Genomic DNA, 23,586 nt, shown 5'->3' on the forward strand with positions numbered 1-23,586 from the left:
TGGTATATTCATCATTGGGCTTTGAGGCATATACAAAATTGATAATAATTCTTAATGGCAGGCTCAAAGATAAACGACTGTGTGTTACAGAATATAAAAGAAGAACACAACTTCTGCCCGACGGTTACCCAACTGTTTCACTCTGCAGTTTCTTCTGGGGCTGGGCCACTTCAATAATCAATATTTCAGGGTGTAACAAGAATCATAGAAACATAGAAATAGACGGCAGATAAGGGCCACGGCCCATCAAGTCTGCCCACTCCAATGACCCTCCCTATCTATCTTTCCGGATAGATTCCACATGTCTGTCCCATCTGGCCTTAAAATCTGGCACGCTGCTGGCCTTAATAACCTGAAGTGGAAGACTATTCCAGCGATCAACCACCCTTTCGGTGAAGAAGAACTTCCTAGTGTCACCGTGCAGTTTCCCGCTCCTGATTTTCCACTGATGCCCCCTTGTTGCCGCGGGACCCTTGAAAAAGAAGATATCCTCTTCCACCTCGATGCGTCCCGTGAGATACTTGAATGTCTCGATCATATCTCCCCTCTCTCTACGTTTCTCGAGTGAGTAGAGCTGCAGCTTCCCTAACCGCTCCTCGTATGGGAGCTCCTTGAGTCCCGAGACCATCCTGGTGGCCATTCTCTGGACCGATTCCAGTCTCAGCACATCCTTGCGGTAATGCGGCCTCCAGAATTGCACACAGTACTCCAGGTGCGGTCTCACCATGGATCTATACAGTGGCATAATGACTTCAGGTTTACGACTGACGAAACTCCTGCTTATGCAGCCTATGATTTGCCTTGCTTTGGATGAAGCTTGCTCTACTTGATTTGCAGACTTCATGTCTTCCCTGACAATCACCCCTAAGTCTCTTTCTGCTTCAGTTCTTGTCAAGATCTCGCCATTTAGGGTGTAAATCTTGCATGGATTTCGGCTTCCCAGGTGCATGACTTTGCATTTTTTGGCATTGAAACTGTACATTTGAAATAAGCAAGCAAGTAAAAAATTAAGGCTGCTGAATATTTGTATGTTAAACATGGTCCGGGGCATTGGAGAAGATTCCGGGCTATTTGGGCGCCTGTTTGGGACAACTTATCCCACAGAGTCCGAAGTGCTCTCCTGAATTTTTGACACTGGAGTGCTGGGGCGTTGGGGGGGAGGAGGTGGGAGGTATGGGTCTGTTATCCCAGGACAAGCAGGCAGGTATTCTCACTAGTGGGTGACGTCATCCGACGGAGCCCCGATGCGGACGTCTCACAAGCATACTTGCTTGTAGAAACTTTCAGAAGTTTCGAGTCGCCCACACCGCGCATGCGCGAGTGCCTTCCCGCCCGATGCACCGGGCGTGTCTCCTCAGTTCTTACTTTTCCGCGGAGCCAAGAAGTCTGTCTTCAACTCTCTGCGCTAAGTGAACCCTTTTTTTGCCTTCTAAGTCCGCGGTTTTGAGTTCTTTTTTCTCATTATCGTTGACTTTTGTCGTGTTTTATTGGTTAAAAAAAAATTCTTCCGGCCGTCCGACCGGGCAGGCTGTGTGGCCGCGGCCGGGCGCCTTCGATCTTGCGGCGGAGCTTTTTCGGCCTATGTCCCGGCCTCTCACCAATTTTAAAAAGTGTGTCAAGTGCCAGCGGGCGATTTGGCTCACGGACCCTCATCGACGCTGCCTTCAGTGTCTCGGGCCTCAACACCTTCCGAAATCGTGCCGGCCTTGCTCCACACTTACAGCACGTGCCTTTAAGCGTTGCTGCATGTTGTGGGAGTCCCTCTTTGGAATGGAGGCGTCGACGGAGCTGACCTACGCCACAGGTGTCAAAGTCGGTCCTCGAGGGTCACAATCCAGCCAGGTTTTCAGGATTTCCCCAATGAATATGCGTGAGATCTATTAGCATACAATGAAAGCAGACCCCTGTCTATGCAAAGAACCACGTGGTAGACTTTCTTATCATTTGTCTTTTCAGATTGGGCTGTTTTTACAAATGTTGTGTTTTCTATATTGTGCATTTTCTAAATAAATATATTTAAAAAAAAAAAATTTTAAGGCTGCTTTGTGGAGTAGTTGAAAGTATTTGATTATGGAAGTGGCCCAGCCCCAGAAGAAACTGCAGAGTGAAACGGTTGGGTAACCGTCGGGCAGAAGTTGTCTTCTTCTTTTATATTCTGTAACACACAGTCGTTTATCTTTGAGCCTGCCATTAAAAATTATTATCAATTTTGTATATGCCTCAAAGCCCAATGATGAATATACCACCCCAGAAAGGGCAGAAAAAATGTTTAAGTCGTGCCTTGGGTGTATGATTAGCCATATTCTGCATAAGTTTGTTTTCTCCAAGTGTGATCTATATAAATATAGAATAGGTATTAATACGTTTATTGTAATTGTTTTTAATTATTTTAACTGCCTAAATGCACTTCAGCTTTGTGGTGTATCAAATATTAATAAGTTGTAAAATTATAAATATGGAAATCCAAGTCAGTACCTCACATATGAACATTTGTCTCACATATGGGATGGGATGACTTTCCTATGAGTAAAAGCTCAACAAGCTAGGTTCCTTCAGCTTGGAGAAGAGACAGCTGAGTGGAGATAAGATAGATGTCTTTAAAATAACTCCTCAAGACCCGCCCAATGGTATAAACTATCCTTCCCCTCTCTACACGGTATTCACTATGCAGGCAAACTGGGAAAATCCCTTCTCTTCAGAATCCCAGGTCTTTGGAACGACCTTACTACCCCGCTGCGGAACTTGGGCTCCTTCCAATTATTCCGCAAGCAACTGAAAACCTGGCTTTTCACTAAAATGTTATTCTATCCCCCCTTACTCTTCTCTTCTATATATAAGTTCATGTAAACCTTTTTTTTTCCTCCTCTTCCTATATTTTAAGTTTTTTGTAAACCGTGCCGAGCTCCACATCCGTGGAGATGATGCGGTATATCAACTTAAGGTTTAGTTTAGTTTAGTCTAAAATTCACGAGAGACATCTGTGTGCTGGAAACAGCCAGCATGAACCAGGACCATCCAGAACCAGAAACATTCGATGCCACATGTCCCCTAGAGCTCATATGACACTGCGTCTCAGCCAAGCAGGGATGACAGTGGAGAGGGCTTAATTTTCAAGCTTCTGCCTCCCTTGCACCCTGTGTGGCCGTACTGCTCCTATATGGCTCGCTATGGTTCTGGCGTGAACATTAATTTTACAAACTGAAACATCCAAATTATATATAGGGAAAGCAAGGGACATGAACAGCTGTGTGGCACTTACTGTACCAGAATGTATTACCACATCAATATCATTCAGGCTTGCAGGCGTCTTTTATATTCAGGTACAGTAGGTATTTTCAGTCCTTAAAGAAATAAAGAGCAGAAGTGGGATTTAAACTTGGGTCCCTTGCACTAACCACTAGGCTACTCCTCAGAGCTGCCTATGTCCTCTTAAGAATGACCCTAGTAAGTGAAGATGTTATGGAACCTATTATCCCTTTCTTGTTTCACATTCGGGGAAAGGAAGGGGGCCAGTAACCAGTGGGGGTATAAGGAGGTATCATCGCTTAATCCCTCCAGTTGGCAACTGTTCAATCGGGGCACCTTTCTATAACCTGGAAGTGCCAAGCACAAACATCCATCTTTTTAGACACAGACATCCCTTCCCCTTACGTGATTAGAGTTAGAAATGCATATTTTGGCTCCAGCGGATGGGCAGACTGGATGGGCCATTTGGCCTTTATCTGCCATCGTGTTTCTATGTTATTTATTATTATTTTTTTTTAATATTTTATTTATAACATTTTACAATATTACCAAGCATATACATCTTGTACAGAAAAGTGAGATCAAACTACATATTAAACTATAATTCCAAAATTAATATTTGCTACAAGGAAATACCAATTTAGCTGTTCTCAACACTAGTCCTCAATATTATTGGATCCATTATTAAGAGCAGAACTTATATACTTCAAATTAATTAAGCAAGAAAAATCCTTGTCTAACTAAAGTGCAGGGAACTAATTTCTCAAAGGCGTTATTACGTTGTTATTCCTTTTTCAAGACGTTTCATTGAGAGAAAACTAATCAATTGAGATGGCTCTGTAAATATATATTTCAATGATAAATATCTAACTACACATTTACATGGATATCTCAAGAAAAAACTACCCCCTATTTGAGTCACTCCAGGTTTTAAAATTAAAAATTCTTTCCTTCTTTTTTGAGTCTCTCTGGAGACATCAGGGAAAATCTGAATATGTTGCCCCAGGAAGTCTTTAGACCTATTTTTAAAGAAAAGTTTTAATATCCAATCCTTTTCTGGAGCCAAAGCCACAGACAACAAGAGAGTAGCTGGAACCGCCAACTCTCTATCTGATTGTTCCAATATTGCTAAAATGTCCAATGACCTCTCCTGGGGTTCCTCCATGTTTTCTTCTTTGAATTGGGGCTTAGCAGGTAAGTAATGTTTCTATGTTATTAAAGTTCAGTGACATCACAATGCGGGTGTAAAGAGCTTTAGAATGAAACGGGAACCAAAAGCACAAACTCAAAAACACAGAAACAGAGTGGAATTGTCCCAATCAGAATGGTGTGCACCAAAAAAGTGTCCTTCAACTCATCTGATAAATTCAAATGCCTATATTCATCCAAAGTCTCATAAATTCATCCAATGACTCGATGACCCGACATGCCTAACCGGTCCGCCTCAGGAGTCTTGTGAGTCTTCAACGGCTGTATCAAAATAAACATATAATATATGAAGATCCACACACCCTCTAAAAGCGGCTGCTAAGTCTGAAGTCGTAAAACAATGATCAAACATCGGATGCCATACCATCGGGAGCAGTGCAGAGCATTCAGTGTGCCTGTGCTAAAAACCACTTCTGCTGTTTTGTAAAGGGAGGTGGTAATCAGAAATAACCCCCTTCTTTTTTATAGTGGGCTAGGCAAAGCCTAGTCCCTAGCCAGGATAGTGGGATGAAGGGGACAGAAAGAATCGCTTGTTGAGGACCATAGCTGGGATCCAGATTTATCCTGAGACGAAGGGCAAGCTTAGAACCAGACTTGTAATTCCTTTGAAATAAAGTAGTCCACAATTTAAAAACAAAACCCCAAAGAATCTGTCTCTCCCTTTTGATTAACTTTGATACCAGAGAAGAGAGCCTTTTTAAACTGACTCTAGTCTTTGATGCTGCTAATTTTTCTAAACTTTCCTAAATTGGTCTCTTGAACTGTAGACTAGCTCTGTAAGGTTTATTTTCCATTGCTGGACCTAGGAAATATAACAGATTTAGTCTTGTAGCTGATTTATTGTGCTGAAACTTGCTATGTTTACATTTATTGAGGATATTTGGCTGTAAATTATGTATGTAAATCTTGTATGTCCAAACACTTAAACCTATTGTACTTCTTATATGTCTAATTACTCTCCATTGTGTATGTTCACTTGTAGACCGTTCTGAGCTACTGGGAGGACGGGATAAAAATCTAAATAAATAAATAAAGAGGAAAATTAGATTCCAACAGAATTTGTGTTGTGAAGGCTTGACCCCCTCCTGTTTGATGGGGAACTTGACTGACTCGTAATTTATAATCCCACCCACCCTAGGATTTACTGCACATATATAGACAACCCAATAATCAGGAATACTCACAGTCAATATTCCAACCAATCAAGATGACTTATTCAGTGTAATAATTGTGCTTTAATTCCAAGGCACACCCCCTCTGGAGGCTTAAGGCTTGCCACATCTGTCTTCAGCTTGCAAGTATTGAACTAGGAACTCAATAAATCTAAGTAAGAATTGGATGCAATTAAAACAGCTTCTGTCACTCCACAGAATCATACCAATTTACCACTGTTGCCTGAAAGATTAAAACAACCCAGGAATAGATGAGTCACAGGAGACTCAGGTAGATTAAGATGTGTGACACAAAAACACCTACCCTCACAATTGTTGCTCCATTAATGTATTATGTGGTTCCGGAAAAAAAAAGAGTTGAGGTGAAACTGGAACCAGTGAAGATAACTCAAGAAGTAAAGCACCCCAGCAGCACAAATAAAAAAGCTCATGCTCAATTAAGAAACATTTCTGCTAGGGAATTCCATCATCTGTGGCATTAACCTTGGAATGCAGTTCAAAAAGACCATATTGTGAAATGTCTTCCAGGAACCTCAGCTACCAGGAGTACCAGGCAATTACTGGCTATAATTAAAGAAGAAACTAAGGATTCTAACGCTGATGATGTTATCCACCTGGGAACAAATTACCTGGCCATTAGTACCCCGCTTGGAGTGCAGAAAGCTTTTCAGGAGCTGGGGGAGGGGTAAAAACATTTTGTAAATACTAGCCTTTTCAGAAATACTGCCTAGTTATGGAAAGGGAGAGGAAAGATTACAAAATACTGAGGACTTCAATAGGTGGCTCAGAGCCTGGTGTCATCAAGAAAGGTTTAGGTACATAGGAGGATGAGTAAATCCATGGAACAATAAAAGACTATATTGTAATGATGGGCTACATCTTACTTTGACAGGTAAAAGGATCATTGCTGAGAAATTCAGGCAATGTTTCTAGGCATTTAAACTAGAAAGTGGGGGTTCACATGGTGGCATGCATGGGAGAGGTCTCGGAATAGCAGAGCTCTGTGACCTGTTTGGGCCGCTGCGGGAGCGGACTGCCGGGCAGGATGGACCTATGGTCTGACCCGGCGGAGGCACTGCTTATGTTCTTATGTTCTTTCCTAGCAAATCGGCTTAAACCGGTGGTGAGACCCCCTGAGGGGATGACTGTACCACCCTATATTCTGCACATTCGGTGCGGCTTGTGCGTTTCTTGGCTTACGGCAGAAGGGCTCTGATGACATCCAAAACCCTTTGCAAAGACCAGGAGAAAATCAAGGGGCCCAGCACTAAGATGGCGGAGCAGCCTGCCTCGCATTCCTCAGCTACTAACGCCTCCTGGACTGCAGAACGTACGGTGGAGATCACGGCGGTGGTGGAGGCCGCTTTGGACAAAAAACTGCAGAAACTTTATGATCGTGCTGAGGAGGCTCACGAGCGTTTGGATAGCGTGAGCATGGAGATGGATGAAATGTAGCAGAGACTTAACGCTTTGGAGGATCAGGCTGCTGCAGGGGTGAACTGTTGGCATAGAAACAAGTCTTGGAGCTGGAAACTAAATAGGATGATTATGAAAAATGCTCCTGCCGGAATAATTTAGGGTTTATCGGCATCCCAGAGACTTCATGCGAGGGTGAGCTCCCTCGCTTGATGGAAACCTGGCTCACGAGTCAACTTACCTTTGCTCCTCATCACGGCCCGCTCAGGATTGAGTGGGCTCACCGGGTGGGCTCGGTGCGCTCTGCTGGATCTAAATTTAGAGCTATTATCCTGCGGGTGCTTTGCTCATATATTGAGGGCCATACGCTCTGGCACGGCTCTGACTCATGAAGGGGGAAAAATCCTCTGTTTTCAGGATTATTTGACCCTGGTGGCGACTGCAAAAAAGTTTGTTCCAGTCTGTTCCGCTTTAGCAACAAAGAAGATAAGCTTCTTGATGTTTCCAGCCCGGTTGCGGATCCATCATGTGGATACAGATCACTTTTTTGTGGATCTGGCACAGGCATTGGGCTTTTTGAACACTTTGCCAGACTCTGTGCCTCCGCCCTGAAGGGGGTACTTTTCCTTACAGACTCCTGAGTCTTTTGCAGGCTGCTTAGCTGTGTTTTCAATGTGAGCCGGTCCAGTTCCAGGGACTGTTGTGGGCTCTTAGCTGGGGCTTGATCTTGGACTGTTCCTGTCTGCAACCCTGGTTCATTGTTGTTAGTTGGTGTGCTGTTTTCTTTTTTTGCATTATGGGTGTTGGGTCTCCCTCGGGGGGATTCCTGTTGACATTTCTGGGAAAGGGTCCACTCAGAGTGCTCTGCAAGCGCCACTAGGGCACGTGTATAGTACAGGGGGGAGGGCGGGTTGGGCTTGGAGCACTGGGTGGGGGAGTAGGGGTTGGGGGGGGCTGGGGGGTCTTGCATTGTTTTCAATTGTGGGTTGGATGGGAGGATGTTATTCACTGAGTATGGGTTGGGCTGCTTGTGGTTTGGGGTGTTTCCAATGGGTGCAGGAGACGGGTGCAGACTGGGGTGCCTGTCTCCTCTAGGTATTTGTTCTGCTGTTGGTCTTGGGGGACTCAGATTCACTGACTTGTAAAATTGTATTCTGGAATGTGGGGGGATTCATTCCCCTGTAAAGTGCAGTAAGATCCTGCGTACGTTAAAACAGCATGAGGCTGCACTGGTCTTTCTGCAGGAGACTCATCTGTCTGCTGCAGAACACTGAAAACTGTGTACCTGGTGGGTGGGGGATGCTATTGATAATCCCGCAGTACCCAAGAAGGCGGGGGTGATTATCCTATTCAGGAAAGGGCTTCTTGTGGAGAAACATTCCATCCAGGTTGATGACCAAGGTAGATATATTGTGGCTTATGTGACAGTGGACCATCAGGAGTTGATTCTGGTTAACTTCTATGCTCCTAATATCTACAATAAACAATTTTTTGGGAACCTTATTCAACATACTCAGGCTGCCTCTACTGTACCTGTTATTATGGGGGGAGATTTTAACTCAGTCTATGACCCCTTAGTGGATAGATCAGCCCCGAAAGGGTGGCTCCCATTGATTATACCAGAGGGGTACCATTATTGTGTTCTGCTTTGGAATGCCAAGATATGTGGAGATTCTTTCACCCAGATGTTAGGGATTATACTCACGTTTCCAGAGCCCATGGGACCATATCCCGTATAGACTACTTGCTGCTTTCAGAATCACTCACCCCCTGTTTTGTTGGACCTGGGATTGGACCATCATGTATTTCGGACCAAGCCTTTGTGTGGGCAGAGCTGTGGGAGGCAGGGGGGTCCTTGAGTCCCTTCACTCTAGAGATTTCCGAAGTCGCTATATTATGATACTAAATTCCATGAGTTTCTGCAGGTGAAGTAGAGTGAGTATTCTGAGTTCAATCGGATACGCCTCTCAGCCGGTTCTTTTTTGGGAGGCGGCCAAAGCGGTGTTGTGTGGCGAAATTATCTCTTATGCGGCCCATAAAAAGTATGTGGCAGCAGCTGAGTAGAGGAGGTGGGAACGTCAAGTTTGGCTTGATAGGTAACGGTATGGGGCCTGAGGGTCCCGTCTCATAGAGCGGCATGGCTGACCTCTCAGGCTACCCTTAATCACCTTATTCAGGAAAAGGCTCAGATTGGCTCTTTATTTTAAATTCCAACTTTATAAACATGCTAATAAACCAGGGGCTCTGCTAGCTAAGCTGATTGCCCGGGAGTGGGAGCCAAGTAGGGTGTTGAGGGTACGCAATCGTCACGGGGACTTGGTTCTTGACGACAGAGCTGTCCAGCAGGCATTTCTTACTTTCTTTGCGGACTTATATAGCCCGCATGACAATATGGGATTGGACAGTTCTTCGTATCTAACTAATGTGGATCACCCTTCTTTGTCGGATGCACAACAGCACGCTTTAAACTTGCCTATCCATCCCTCTGACATGGGCGCCGGGGCAATTTGTGTATTTGGGGACTTTGATGACTATACCGGTTTACCGTTTGTATCGCCTTAATGTGGATAAGCTTCAGCAACAGACGGAGCTTCTGCTGGATACCTGGAGCGCCTTGCCCCTTTCTCTGATGGGGCGCATTTGCATGGTTCAGATGTTCATCTTTCCCAAATGGCTACATGTATTGCAGACTTTGCCGTTCTGCTTGCTGAAGAAAGATTTACGCACTCTTTACAAAGGAATTTCTCGCTTTTGTTGGGCGGCCAAGAAACCAAAATTGCAGATATCTCAGTTGCTGGGGAATTGGCGGGGGGGGGGGGGGGCTAGGCTTACCGGATGTGAGGGTTTATAATTATGCGTGTTTGCTCCGCCATTTGGGAGATTGGGTGAATATAACCAGTAGTTACACCCCTCTTTGGATGGAACGTGAGTTTTTTTGCACCTTATGACGTGTTTGCGCTTTTGCATTGTCCACGGAGGGCCTTGTCCCCTTCTCTCCGACCCAGTATATTATTTAGAGCATTGCAAGTGGCCTGGCGTTGGCTTGTGCAAGCCCTGGGTGGGGATTCAACGGTTACTGATCTCTTGACCTTGCGGGGTAACCCGGCCTTCCCTCCGGGACGGGACTCCAGAGAGTTCCTGTCCTGGGGAGCAAAAGGGGTTTCTCGTTTAGAACATATTTTGGGAGATGATGGGGAGTTGTCGGCACGTGCAGATTTGCTAGCTGAGGTGGGGGAGACCTGGGGCGCGCAGTTTGCGTGTCATCAAGTGGAGCACTCGATAGAGCACAATTGCGACTACATATGGGGGCTAGGCTGCGGGAACTGTTTGCTCGGGAGGAGGGGGTGTCCCTCTCAGTGTCAAGCATTCATGCTAGTTTGCAAGAGTTACAACCAGAACATCCGGGGTAAATGGGAGGGGGAATTGCAAATTAATTTGAGACAATGGGATGTAGCCCGTATCTTGAGAGCGACGCCAGGGGTTACCCTGTGTGCTTGGTTGAGGGAAACTCATTATAGGGTGACATTACGCGCATATTACACTCGCACACAGTTGTATTATAGTGGGGGTCTCCCTACACCACTGTGTCATAAATGTGGGTCAGGGGGACACACTTTGGGACATGCCTTTTGGACCTGCCCTATCATCCAACGCTTCTGGAGGCGTATAATCTCTTACATGTCTGGGTTGATTGGGAGAGCCTTGCACAGTACCCCGGCTCACTTTGTCTTGGATTTGCCAGAGGCTTTTGGCCACTTGCCTAGGGAGAATCGGGCTCTGTGCAGGAAGATGAGTTTACTGGCCAGGAAATGTATTCTTCAATGCTGGACGGTCCCTGCGTTTGGCATTGGCGGAACCAGTTGCATCAGTTGGCCATCTGGGAGGTGCGAGATGCGGGAGGAGCCAGGAGGCGTAAGTTGTTGTTCCTGAATATTTGGGAACCCTATCTGCAAGATTTGCATCCAAAGGGCCGGTATTGAGATGGGTGTCCTAATGTGGGGGCCCGGATAGTTGGGCTGGGAGAGTACTGGCGAGTTTTTGGTGGGGAGTACCTTTGGGAGGGTGGGGAGTTTGGGGTGGGACTGAGGGGTATGGGTAGGTTCTGGGCTTTTGCTAAGGACAGGGTATAGGGGATTCAGTGGGGGGGAGAAGTGTGGCATCTTCGGGGCTCATCAGAGTCCAGGGCCTCGGAGTTTGGTTGATATTCCTCTTGTTTTGTCCTTGTATGTTCTCCTAATTATATGATGCATATTTGTCTTGTATTGTGCACCTTCGGGGTGCCTTGCAACTGTGTTCTTGTTGTTTGCATCAATAAAAATTGTTTGAACCTAAACTTGCCTATCCAGGAGGAGGAGGTGTCTTATCTCATCAGGCTTAGCTCCCTGGGTGGGGACGGCTTGGTGGCAGAATTCTACAAGATTCTTCAACAGCAGATATCCAGCTGTTTGGCAGCGGTATTCAATTCCTATATTGCAGAAGTAGAATTACCATCTTTCCTCCATGATGCTTTAATTATCCCAGGACAAACAGGCAGCCTATTCTCACATAGGGGTGACGTCATCCACAGAGCCCGGATGCGGACAGCCTCGCAAGCATACTTGCTTGTAGAAAACTTCAGAAGTTTCGAGTCAGCTGCACCGCGCATGCACGAGTGCCTTCCCGCCCAGCACAGGGCGAGTCTCCTCAGTTCTCAGTTTTCCGCGGAGCCGAGAAGTCTGTACTTTAACGTTCTGCGCCGAACTTCGTTCGCTTTATGCATTCTCTCACCGTGGTTTGTGTTCTTTTTAGTTGTGAATCGCTGTGTTACTTTCTTTAATTTCTATTTTTTTTAAAAAAAGAAGACTTTATTTTATTTTCTTCGTCAACTGACTGGCAGGGCAGGCCAAGCTACCGCAGCCTGCGGACTTCAATTTTGCTGCGGCTATCTTCCTTCCTATGTCCTGGCCAGTCACGGGCTTCAAGATGTGTAGCCAGTGCCAGCGTGCGATTTCTCTCACGGACCCACACCGCTTGTGTCTTAAGTGCCTAGGGCCTGACCATAGTCCTCAGTCCTGCGAGCGCTGTGCTACTCTTCAACTTCGAGCCCTTAAACGTCGTCGGGTTTTAGTTGAAAACCTCTTCAGGGTGGACTCTTCAGTGACATCCTCGACCTCGAGTGCTGCCTTGGTCCCACCTTCCACCGAGGGTCCTCCTGCTTCCACGACTCCGACCTCGAGTCTCATCAGACCTTCCTCGTTTGGATCGTCTTTGGCCTCCAAGTCGAAGCATACCTTCAGCCTCTGCAAGTGGTCCAATTTCAGATGTTGATCCACATTTGCAGGCTTCTTTCCAGACCTTGTTGGAGCAGCAATTTGTTCAGTTACTGTGCAAATATGGTTCTGCCTCGACTCTGCCTCCTGTAATCCAGCCTGGGCAATCAGCAGTCTCCCATGAGGTCGAGTCCCTGCTTATGCGTCGAGCTGAAGCTTCACATTCTGTGCAAGGAGTCGAGTCTTTGCGAGTGTCTGGTCTGCATCTACACACTCTTATGTAAGGAGTAGATTCTTTGCGAGTATCTCGACAGGAATCCTCACACTCCATACAAGGAGCAGAGTTTTGGGGAGTGCTTCAAGATTCCTCAATCCAAACTACTGAGTTTTGATCTACTGCTTTTAGCCCTATTCATTCACCAGCAGCATTGCCTGTTTCCATACATAGGGCGAAGTTTCCTCGATCCTATTGAGACATGCTTCCAGAAACCACTCTTGTCGTCGATCGAGACCCTCATCGAGGCATCCATTGAGGTGCAGGTCTTCCAAAGAGCAGTCTTCCTCATCTGGGCCTCATTCCAGACCTTCCAGCTCTTTGAGGCCTCCAACTCGATCGAGGTCACTGCTTCCAGACCTTGAGGAATCGGCTGCTTCCATTGCCTCATCCAAGTCTCCATATTCTTTGGATTGCCACCTCTCTAGAGAGGCTTCGCCTTCGTTCTCCACTCGAGACGCCTCAAGGTCATCGAGCAGGGCCTTGGCAGATCAACTGTCTTTCTCTTCCTTCCTTCGTTAGATGGCTGATGACCTGGAAATTGAATTAGATGCAGGTTCTAAATACTCTAAGGAGTATCTGGAGGAAATTCATCTGCCTCAACCTTCTGCAGAGTCACTTAAGCTCCCTCTTAACCGGCTTCTGTCTCAAACTTTCAAACATTGCCTGGAGACTCCTTATGCTATACCATGATGGAATACAGCAAAGCCTTCGATACGGTTCCTCATAGGAGGCTCTTAAACAAACTCTGTGGGCTGAAGTTAGAGCCCAAAGTAAGTGGTGAACAGGATTAGAAACTGGTTGACGGACAGAAGCTAAAGGGTAGTGGTAAATGGAATTCGCTCAGAGGAGGGTCAGGTGAGTAGTGGAGTGCCTCAAAGCTCGGTGCTGGGGCCGTTTCTGTTCAATATGTTTGTGAGTGACATTGCTGAAGGGTTAGAAAGCAAGGTTAACCTTTTTACGGAAGATACCAAGATTTCTAACACCCCAGGGGGAGTGGAAAACATGAAAAAGGATCTGCAAAAGTTAGAAGAATGGTCTATTGTCTGGCAACTCAAATTCAATGTAAGTAGATATCCGAGGGAACCGTATGTGCTGGGAGGTGAGAGGCTGATAAGCACAGATGGAGAGAGGGACCTTGGGGTGATTGTTTCTGAGGATCTAAATGCATCTAAACAGTGTGATAAGGCGGTGGCTGCAGCCAGAAGGATGCTAGGCTGTATAGCAAGAGGAGTAACCAGCAGAAGAAGGGAGGTGTTGATGCCCCTGTATAGGTCGTTGGTGAGACCGCACTTGGAATATTGTGTTCAGTTTTGGAGGCCGTATCTGGCGAAGGATATAAAAAAGACTTGAAGCGGTCCAGAGGAAGGCGACAAAAATGGTAAGAGCTTTGAACCAAAAGAAGAATGAGAAGAGATTTGAAGACCTAAATACTCTGGAGGAGAGGAGGAACAGAGGAGATATACTTGAAAGGCATCAATATAGAACCAAATCTTTTCCAGAGAAGAAAAAATGGTAAAACTAGAGGGCATAATTTGAGGTTACAGGGAGGAAGACTTAGGAGCAATGTTAGTAAATTGTTCTTCACGGATAGGATGGTAGATGCCTAGAATGCCCTTCCGAGGGAAGTGGTGGAGAGGAATTAAAAAAAGCGTGGGATAAAAATAGAGGATCTCTAATTAGAAAATGAAGGATTACATTACATTACATTACATTAGGGATTTCTGTTCCGCCATTATCTTGCAGTTCAAGGCGGATTACAAAAGAATTATCCAAGATATATTACAACAAGAACTTACAAAAAAAAAATTGGTCATTTTCAAAGAGAGTAAGAAATGGGTAAGGTTATTTGTTTGGGGTGGATGGCTTTAGTGAGAGGTGGAGTTTGAGACTTGCGGTATTATTTCTTTTTTCAGAGTTTTCTTGAAGAGTATAGTCTTTATTTCTTTTCTAAAAGTCTTGTAGTCGAGGGATGCCGTCAGTAGATTGGCGATTTGGTTGTCTAGTTTGGCTGCTTGAGTGGCCAGGAGGCCATCATATAGTTTTTTTCCGTTTGACCTCCTTAATTAGAAAGTATACTGCCATTCAATGTATTCATTATGTCCAATGGGGAATAAAGTTTCCAAGTTTCCAAGTTTATTATAAGATTTGATTAATCGCCTATTCAAGGTTCTAGGCGATGTACATAATCAATTACAGATTTAGGGTAAAAATACATATTTATAACAACTTAAAACAAATCAAAATAGTCTGAAATACGTAACATGACTAAACATATACAATAGAACAATAAACATACGTGACAACAATAGGTAAGGTAATGGATAGAAATACAATTCAATATGAAAGAAACATTTAAGGATAAAAACAATAGGGAGAGGTACGGAAATTTGATATGGACTGAAAAAAGATTCAATATAAAATGTAAAAAATTCAATTAATCACTAAAAGCATCTTTAAAAAGAAATCCCTTAAGGTTGCTCTTAAATTTATCTAAAATTCTTTCTTCTCTTAAATAAATTGGCAAGGCGTTCCAGGCTAGAGGAGCCGTAACGGAAAAAATAGAATGTCGTCTTGTACCTATAACTTTTAACGATGGAACAACTAATAAATGTTGATCAGTTGACCGTAACACTCTTGAAGTTTTATAGGGAATTAAAAATTTATAAATAAAAGCCGGAGTCTTAAAAATTATTGATTTAAAAGTGAGCAAATTCAATTTATACATTATTCGATATGAAACTGGCTTTCTCGAGCAACGGTGTAACGTGGTCAAATTTCTTAGCGTTTTCGATAAGTTTAATCGAGGTATTTTGAATAATCTGCAGGCGCTTAATTTCCTTTTGTGCTATTCCTTTAAGTAAGGCATTACAATAGTCTATCTTTGAAATTACTAAGGAATGTATCAAAATATTCAGGGACTTTGGACAAAGAAATTTTTTCATTGAACGTATTTGGCGGAACATAAGAACATAAGAAGCGCCATCTCCGGATCAGACCTTCGGTCCATCAAGTCCGGCGATCCGCACACGCGGAGGCCCCGCCAGGTATACACCTGGTTTATTTATAGCCACCATATCTTTATATGCCTTTCTCAAGGAGATATGCATCTAGTTTGCTTTTGAAGCCTGGGACTGTCGATTCCGCAATAATCTCCCCTGGGAGAGTATTCCAGATGTCCACCACTCTCTGTGTGAAGCAGAACTTCCTGACATTAGTCCTGAACTTGTCCCCCCTTAGCTTCATTTCATGTCCTCTTGTCCGTGTCAAATTGGACAATGTAAATAATCTTCTCTGCTCTATTTTGTCGATTCCTTTCAGTATTTTGAAGGTCTCGATCATATCCCCCCGCAGTCTTCTTTTCTCAAGGGAGAACAATCCCAGTGTTTTAAGTCGATCCTCATATACCAGTTTCTCCATACCCTTCACTAGTTTAGTTGCTCGTCTCTGCACCCTCTCCAGCAGTTTTATATCCTTCTTTAGGTAGGGAGACCAATGTTGGACGCAGTATTCCAAGTGAGGTCTGACCATTGCCCTATAAAGCGGCATTATTACTTTCTCCGATCTACTAGAGATTCCTTTCTTTATCATGCCCAACATTCTATTTGCCTTCTTTGCCGCTGCCGCGCATTGTGCCGACGGCTTCAGGGTCCTATCTATCAGTACACCCAGGTCTCTTTCTTGTTCACTTTTTCCCAGAGTTGCACCTGTCATTTTGTACTCGTATTCCTTATTCTTACTGCCTAAATGCATTACCTTGCATTTCTCCACGTTGAACCTCATTTGCCATTTCTCCGCCCATTTTTCTAACCGACACAAATCGCTCTGGAGTTCCTCACTATCCTCCTGCGATCTGATTGCCCGGCAGAGTTTTGTGTCGTCTGCAAACTTGATGATCTCACTGGATATTCCGTTTTCCAAGTCATTGATATAAATATTAAAAAGGATCGGCCCAAGTACCGAGCCCTGGGGTACACCACTAGTCACTTTCTCCCAGTCAGAGAACTTCCCATTTATGCCCACTCTCTGCTTTCGGTTTTCCAGCCATTTGCCTATCCATCTTTGTATATCTCCCTTTATGCCATGGCTTTGTAGTTTCCTGAGAAGTCTTTCGTGTGGAACTTTGTCGAACGCTTTCTGGAAATCCAAGTATATTATGTCCACCGGCTTTCCACTATCAATTTGCTCGTTCACGGTCTCAAAGAATTGGAGTAAATTCGTCAAACACGATTTCCCTTTCCTGAATCCATGTTGACTGGGTTTCATCAAGTCGTGTGTGTCCAAGTGCTGAACTATGCTATCCTTGATCAGTGATTCAATCATCTTGCCGGGGACAGACGTAAGACTCACAGGTCTATAGTTGCCCGGTTCTCCTCTCGATCCTTTTTTGAAAATTGGTGTGACGTTTGCTTTCTTCCAGTCGTCTGGTATCTGTCCAGTTCTGATTGACAGGTTTGCAAGTTTTTGCAATAACTCTCCGATTTCAACCTTCAATTCCTTCAAGACTCTCGGGTGAATTTCATCCGGTCCAGGGGATTTGTCACTTTTAAGTTTGTCGATCTGGTAGTATATCTGATCCAAGTTCACTTCAACTGTGGTGAGGCTGTCCTCTATTTCTCCTGTAAACAGTTTCTCCGCTTCAGGTATTGTTGAGGTGTCCTCCTTCGTAAAGACGGAGGCAAAGAAGGAATTTAGTTTGTCTGCGATTTGTTTATCTTCCTTGATGTACCCTTTTATTCCCTTGTCGTCCAGGGGTCCCACTGCCTCTTTTGCAGGTTTTTTTCCCCTTCACGTATCTAAAAAAGGGCTTGAAGTTTTTGGCCTCCCGGGCTATTTTTTCCTCATAGTCCTGTTTTGCATCCCTCACCGCTTTGTGACATTTCTTCTGCTCATCTTTATGTTTGTTCCAGGCTTCGGTTGTCTTCGTGCATTTCCATATTTTGAAAGAGTCCTTCTTTTCTTTTATGGCTTCCTTCACCTGTATGGTAAGCCATGCCGGTTCTCCTTTGCCTTTAGTTCTCCGATCTTTAGAAATCCTCGGAGACTATAAAAAGTAGATTTCACAACATGACCAATATGATCATGATAAGTTAATTTTTCGTCAAAAATTACTCCGAGAATCCTGATCTTATGAATAAGTTTCAGAGGAATACCTTTAATAGTAATTGGGTTAATGAGAGTAAAAGTATCTTTCCATGGGAATAGTAAGACATTTGTTTTATCAATATTTAGAGCAAGTCTATTTATTTCCAGCCACTGATGAATCTGGTCGAGTTTGGAATTAATATTGGCTATTTCATAAGAACTGTTGGGATCCAAGGAATGTAAAAGTTGTATATCGTCCGCATATGCGAATACAGTAAAACCTATGGATTGACAGAGGGTCATGAGGGGGGGCGAGAAAAATATTGAATAAAAGAGGAGAAAGAATAGATCCTTGTGGGATTCCATATGGAACTGAGATACTTTCCGAAGTGGTATTATTAAAGTTGACTGTAGAAAAACGGTTGTCAAAGTAGGAGTGGAACCAAGCAAGTACCTGCTCAGAGATGCCGATAGATTGAAGTCTATTAAGTAAAAGAGCGTGATCAATGGTGTTGAAAGCCGATGAAGCCTGAAGTTCGAAAAATCAATATTGTTCCCGTGGATGGGATGCTATCATACCGGGCTATAATCTTTTTAGGAAGGTCAGGGATGGCCGAAAAGGTGGAGTCGTAGCTCTCTATCTGAAGAACAATATTTAAGCGACTGAAATGAAAGGGGCCTGAGGAAAGGAGGAAGCGATATGGAACGTCTATCTACATGGGTGTTGTCTACAGACCTCTGACACACTTGGAGCAACGCAATAACGATCTGGTTGCAGACAATGGCATACCTAGCATATGTGACACTCGGGGCCCATCATTTTTTGACCCCCCCCCAATCTGTATGAAAAACCTTCTTTTTAGTAACAATCCACATGTCGCACAAGAGTGTACCTAGGAAAAGGCAGTGAGCAGTAGAACATCAATACACCCATTGTAAAACTAAACAAGTCAGATTAGTACAGATTGAACCTGCACAGTCAATGCTAACAGAGACAAGCAAAACATTTTATTAAAATTTAACTTGATATACAAGCAATGCTTTGCAATACAAGTACATACAGTATACACACATCACAATTGAGCCAATGGTTCTTCTCTCTCTGACACTGCAAGAGTGTTGTGACTGTTCTAAACGAGCAAGGTCTTGCAATACGAGTACACACAGTATACACGCGTTACATCATCACAACTGAGACGATGGTTCTCTCTCTGACACTACAAGAGTGTTGTGACTGTTCTAAACGAGCAAGGACTTGCAATACGAGTACACACAGTATACACACATCACATCATCACAACTGAGACGATGGTTCTTCTCTCTCTGACACTGCAAGAGTGTTGTGACTGTTCTAAACGAGCAAGGACTTGCAATACGAGTACACACAGTATACACGCGTCACATCATCACAACTGAGACGTTGGTTCTTCTCTCTCTGACACTGCAAGAGTGTTGTGACTGTTCTAAACGAGCAAGGTCTTGCAATACGAGTACACACAGTATACCCGCGTCACATCATCACAACTGAGACGATGGTTCTTCTCTCTCTGACACTGCAAGAGTGTTGTGACTGTTCTAAACGAGCAAGGACTTGCAATACGAGTACACACAGTATACACGCGTCACATCATCAAAACTGAGACGTTGGTTCTTCTCTCTCTGACACTGCAAGAGTGTTGTGACTGTTCTAAACGAGCAAGGTCTTGCAATACGAGTACACACAGTATACCCGCGTCACATCATCACAACTGAGACGATGGTTCTTCTCTCTCTGACACTGCAAGAGTGTTGTGACTGTTCTAAACGAGCAAGGACTTGCAATACGAGTACATACAGTATACACGCGTCACATCATCACAACTGAGACGATGGTTCTTCTCTCTCTTGACACTGCAAGAGTGTTGTGACTGTTCTAAACGAGCAAGGACTTGCAATACGAGTACACACAGTATACCCGCGTCACATCATCACAACTGAGACGATGGTTCTTCTCTCTCTTGACACTGCAAGAGTGTTGTGACTGTTCTAAACGAGCAAGGACTTGCAATACGAGTACACACAGTATACCCGCGTCACATCATCACAACTGAGACGATGGTTCTTCTCTCTCTTGACACTGCAAGAGTGTTGTGACTGTTCTAAACGAGCAAGGACTTGCAATACGAGTACACACAGTATACCCGCGTCACATCATCACAACTGAGACGTTGGTTCTTCTCTCTCTGACACTGCAAGAGTGTTGTGACTGTTCTAAACGAGCAAGGACTTGCAATACGAGTACATACAGTATACACACGTCACATCATCACAACTGAGACGATAGTTCTTCTCTCTCTGACACTGCAAGAGTGTTGTGACTTCTAAACGAGCAAGGTCTTTTAATACGAGTACACACAGTATACACGCGTCACATCATCACAACTGAGACGATGGTTCTTCTCTCTCTTGACACTGCAAGAGTGTTGTGACTGTTCTAAACGAGCAAGGACTTGCAATACGAGTACACACAATATACCCGCGTCACATCATCACAACTGAGACGTTGGTTCTTCTCTCTCTGACACTGCAAGAGTGTTGTGACTGTTCTAAACGAGCAAGGACTTGCAATACGAGTACATACAGTATACACACGTCACATCATCACAACTGAGACGATAGTTCTTCTCTCTCTGACACTGCAAGAGTGTTGTGACTGTTCTAAACGAGCAAGGACTTGCAATACGAGTACATACAGTATACACACGTCACATCATCACAACTGAGACGATAGTTCTTCTCTCTCTGACACTGCAAGAGTGTTGTGACTTCTAAACGAGCAAGGTCTTGCAATACGAGTACATACAGTATACACACGTCACATCATCACAACTGAGACGATAGTTCTTCTCTCTCTGACACTGCAAGAGTGTTGTGACTTCTAAACGAGCAAGGTCTTGCAATACGAGTACACACAGTATACACGCGTCACATCATCACAACTGAGACGATGGTAATTCTCTCTCTGACACTGCAAGAGTGTTGTGACTGTTCTAAACGAGCAAAGCCTTGCAATACGAGTACATGTAGTATACATATATCACAACTGAGTTGATGGTTCTTCTCTCTCTGACGCTGCGGGAGTGTAGTGACTTCTAAATGGGCGAGATCTTGCAATACAGGTACGCATAGTATTTTGTATTAAAGTTTTTGGGTCGTGGAATGAATCGTCTGAGTTTCCTTTATTTCCTATGGGGAAATTCACTTTGATATACAAGTACTTTGGATTACAAGCATGCTTCCGGAACAAATTATGCTTGCAAACCAAGGTTTTACTGCATTATGTTCACCTTGTACTTGTTCATAATCCACAAGTTTTCCAATAGAACCTATTGGGACCCCTGAGGAAGACAGTATTGTTGAAACATGGGATCATGTTGGGTCCTTATCTCTCGGAGGATCGGGTCCTTTGTTGCTTTTATGTGGATTACAAAGTTGATCATAATAAAGTGCTCATCATGAACATCAACTTCCACAGAGTTTTTTGTTTCTCTTTTATACAGAACACAGGAAACACCTTCGCCTAGAATGGAATATGTCATCACAAACTAACCCCTCCCCCTTTTACAAAACTGTAGTGCGGTTTTTAGCCACAGCAGTAACAGCTCAGACGCTCATAGAATTCTGAGCGTTGGAGCCATTACCACCACGGCCGGCGCTAAAAAAAACGCTCTACAGTTTTTTTAAAGGGGGGATAAAACCTTCCACTGCAACGTGCATCCCGGATGGGGATTACTGCGTCGCATTCTTGCCCGAAATGCAATCAGGCTCACGCATCTTTGAGTCACATGTTTTGGGCCTGCCCCGCAATCCAACAGTTTTGGAGACATCTTGGCCTATATACCACATCGCTTTGGGGAATGCGATGGCTTCCGCAACCGAGGGCGTTATTTGGATTTTATAATATAGCCTCACCCAAACCCAGGGGAATGTCAGCATTTATCTCCAGAGCCCTTTTGATGGGAAAAAAAGCCATCCTCACCAACTGGCTCTCCTGTGATCCTCCGTCATATGCACAATGGAGATCCCTAATGATAGTGCACGCAACACTGGAGAGACTCATGGTGGGAGACTTGACTCTTGGCCCGGGTCGCAAATTTTGTCAGGTGTGGGAGCTCTTCTGGCAGGACCTCACACCGCAGTAGACTTTTGAATCTTTAAGATTTTATTCCCACTCTCAGCTGTTGGACTGGCCATGGATTCTTGGGGAGGGGAGGGGAGGGGGGATGGGAGGGGAACTGATTATATTGTTGAAAATGTTATTTCCTGAATGGTACTACTGTTTGTATTTGCTTCTTACTGCTGGAATAATAAAAATCATTTAAACATAAAGGGGGGATAAAATAGAAATACGTAGACAAAGGTTAAACTGAATCACCAAGAAGCTGGACTCTGGATACAATGCAACACCACAGAAACAGTGACACGTCCCCTAATATTGTGCAAAATATAAAGATAGCAGATGTAAATTTGAAAAAAAAAACCCAGAGAAATAGAAACACAATGCCAGATAAAGGCCAAATGGCCCATCCAATCTGCCCATCCGCAGTAATCATTATCTCTTTCTCTCTCTAAGAGATCATCACTTTACAAATTAACAAATAATCCCCATCCCCCCTTTTTTTATGAAGCTGCGTTAGGGTTTTTGTTATTGCAGGCCATGACGGTAAAAGCTCTGGCCTATGTGTGTCGGAGCTAATATCGTCCTGGCTGGTGATAAAAAAGCCAAATGCAGCTTCATAAAAGAGGGCCAAAGGGGGCGTGGGAATAAAATAAAAAATGGAAAATAAGATAATACCATTTTGTTGGACTAATACATTTTTCAATTAGCTTTCAGAGGCCAGAACCTCTTTTCTCAGCTGTTACAGTATCCTGTCCTGATCTGAGGAAGGGGGTTTTGGTCTCTGAATTAGTTAAAAATGTATTACAATTAGTCCAATAAAAGGATCACCTTATTTCCTTTTTCTATTTATAAATATTGATCAACACAGCTACAATACGACTTTATCCTAAAGCAAAGAAATAAATAGAACATTTCTATATTTCTCTTCTCTGGTTTCTGCTTTCCTCGTCTTCTTGTCACTCTCTTCCTTTCATTCAAGTTTCAAGTTTTATTTTTATTTAGATTTGTTATCTATGCAATATCATATATTTCAATGCGTATAACAATTAAAAAAAAAAAAGGAGGACAAAACAAAATATTATACAAACAGGTACAAAAGGCAAGGGGGATGAACTACAATCTTTAAAGATAGAGAAGAAACATTTAGGGAAGAACACATATGGTGGAAACACATAAGAAAAAGTAAAGAATCAATTCTTACGACCGCCCGTAGGATTGATTAAGGTCTAAAAGGTTTAGTGATTGGTAAGTTATGCTGTCTAGGTTTCAAATGCGTCCTTATACAGAAAACTTTTCACTGTCTACCCTCTTTCTGTCCCTTTTATATGGCATCTTCTCTCCTATGCTCCTTCCAGAAACTGTATGCCTCCCGCTTCCATCTCTCCCTTCACCCCCATTGGTCTGGCATCCATCTTCTTCCCTTCCTGCAATAGGCTAGCATCTCTATCCTCTTCTCTCCCATCCTTTTCCTTTTCTTCTCTCATCTTACTTCTCAATTTACTTTCTGCATCTGTCTAGATTAAGTTCTTACTACTCTGTAATCAATTTCCCTTTTCACTGTCTACCTGTAGCTTGTCACCTCTCCTTCACCCCCTCCAGAATTTCACTAACTCAATGCTATTCTTCCATCATGTGCCCTCTTTTTATTTATCCCCTCCTTCCATCATGTGCCCTTTCTCTACCCCTTCCATCCAGCATCTTCTCCATCCAGCGTCTGCCCCCCTCTCTCCAGTTCCATTCAGTCTGCTCCCCTCTTTCTCTCCTCCCACTTCCATC

Source organism: Geotrypetes seraphini, chromosome 2, assembly GCF_902459505.1.
Source record: "Geotrypetes seraphini chromosome 2, aGeoSer1.1, whole genome shotgun sequence".
Classification (NCBI taxonomy): Eukaryota; Metazoa; Chordata; class Amphibia; order Gymnophiona; family Dermophiidae; genus Geotrypetes; species Geotrypetes seraphini.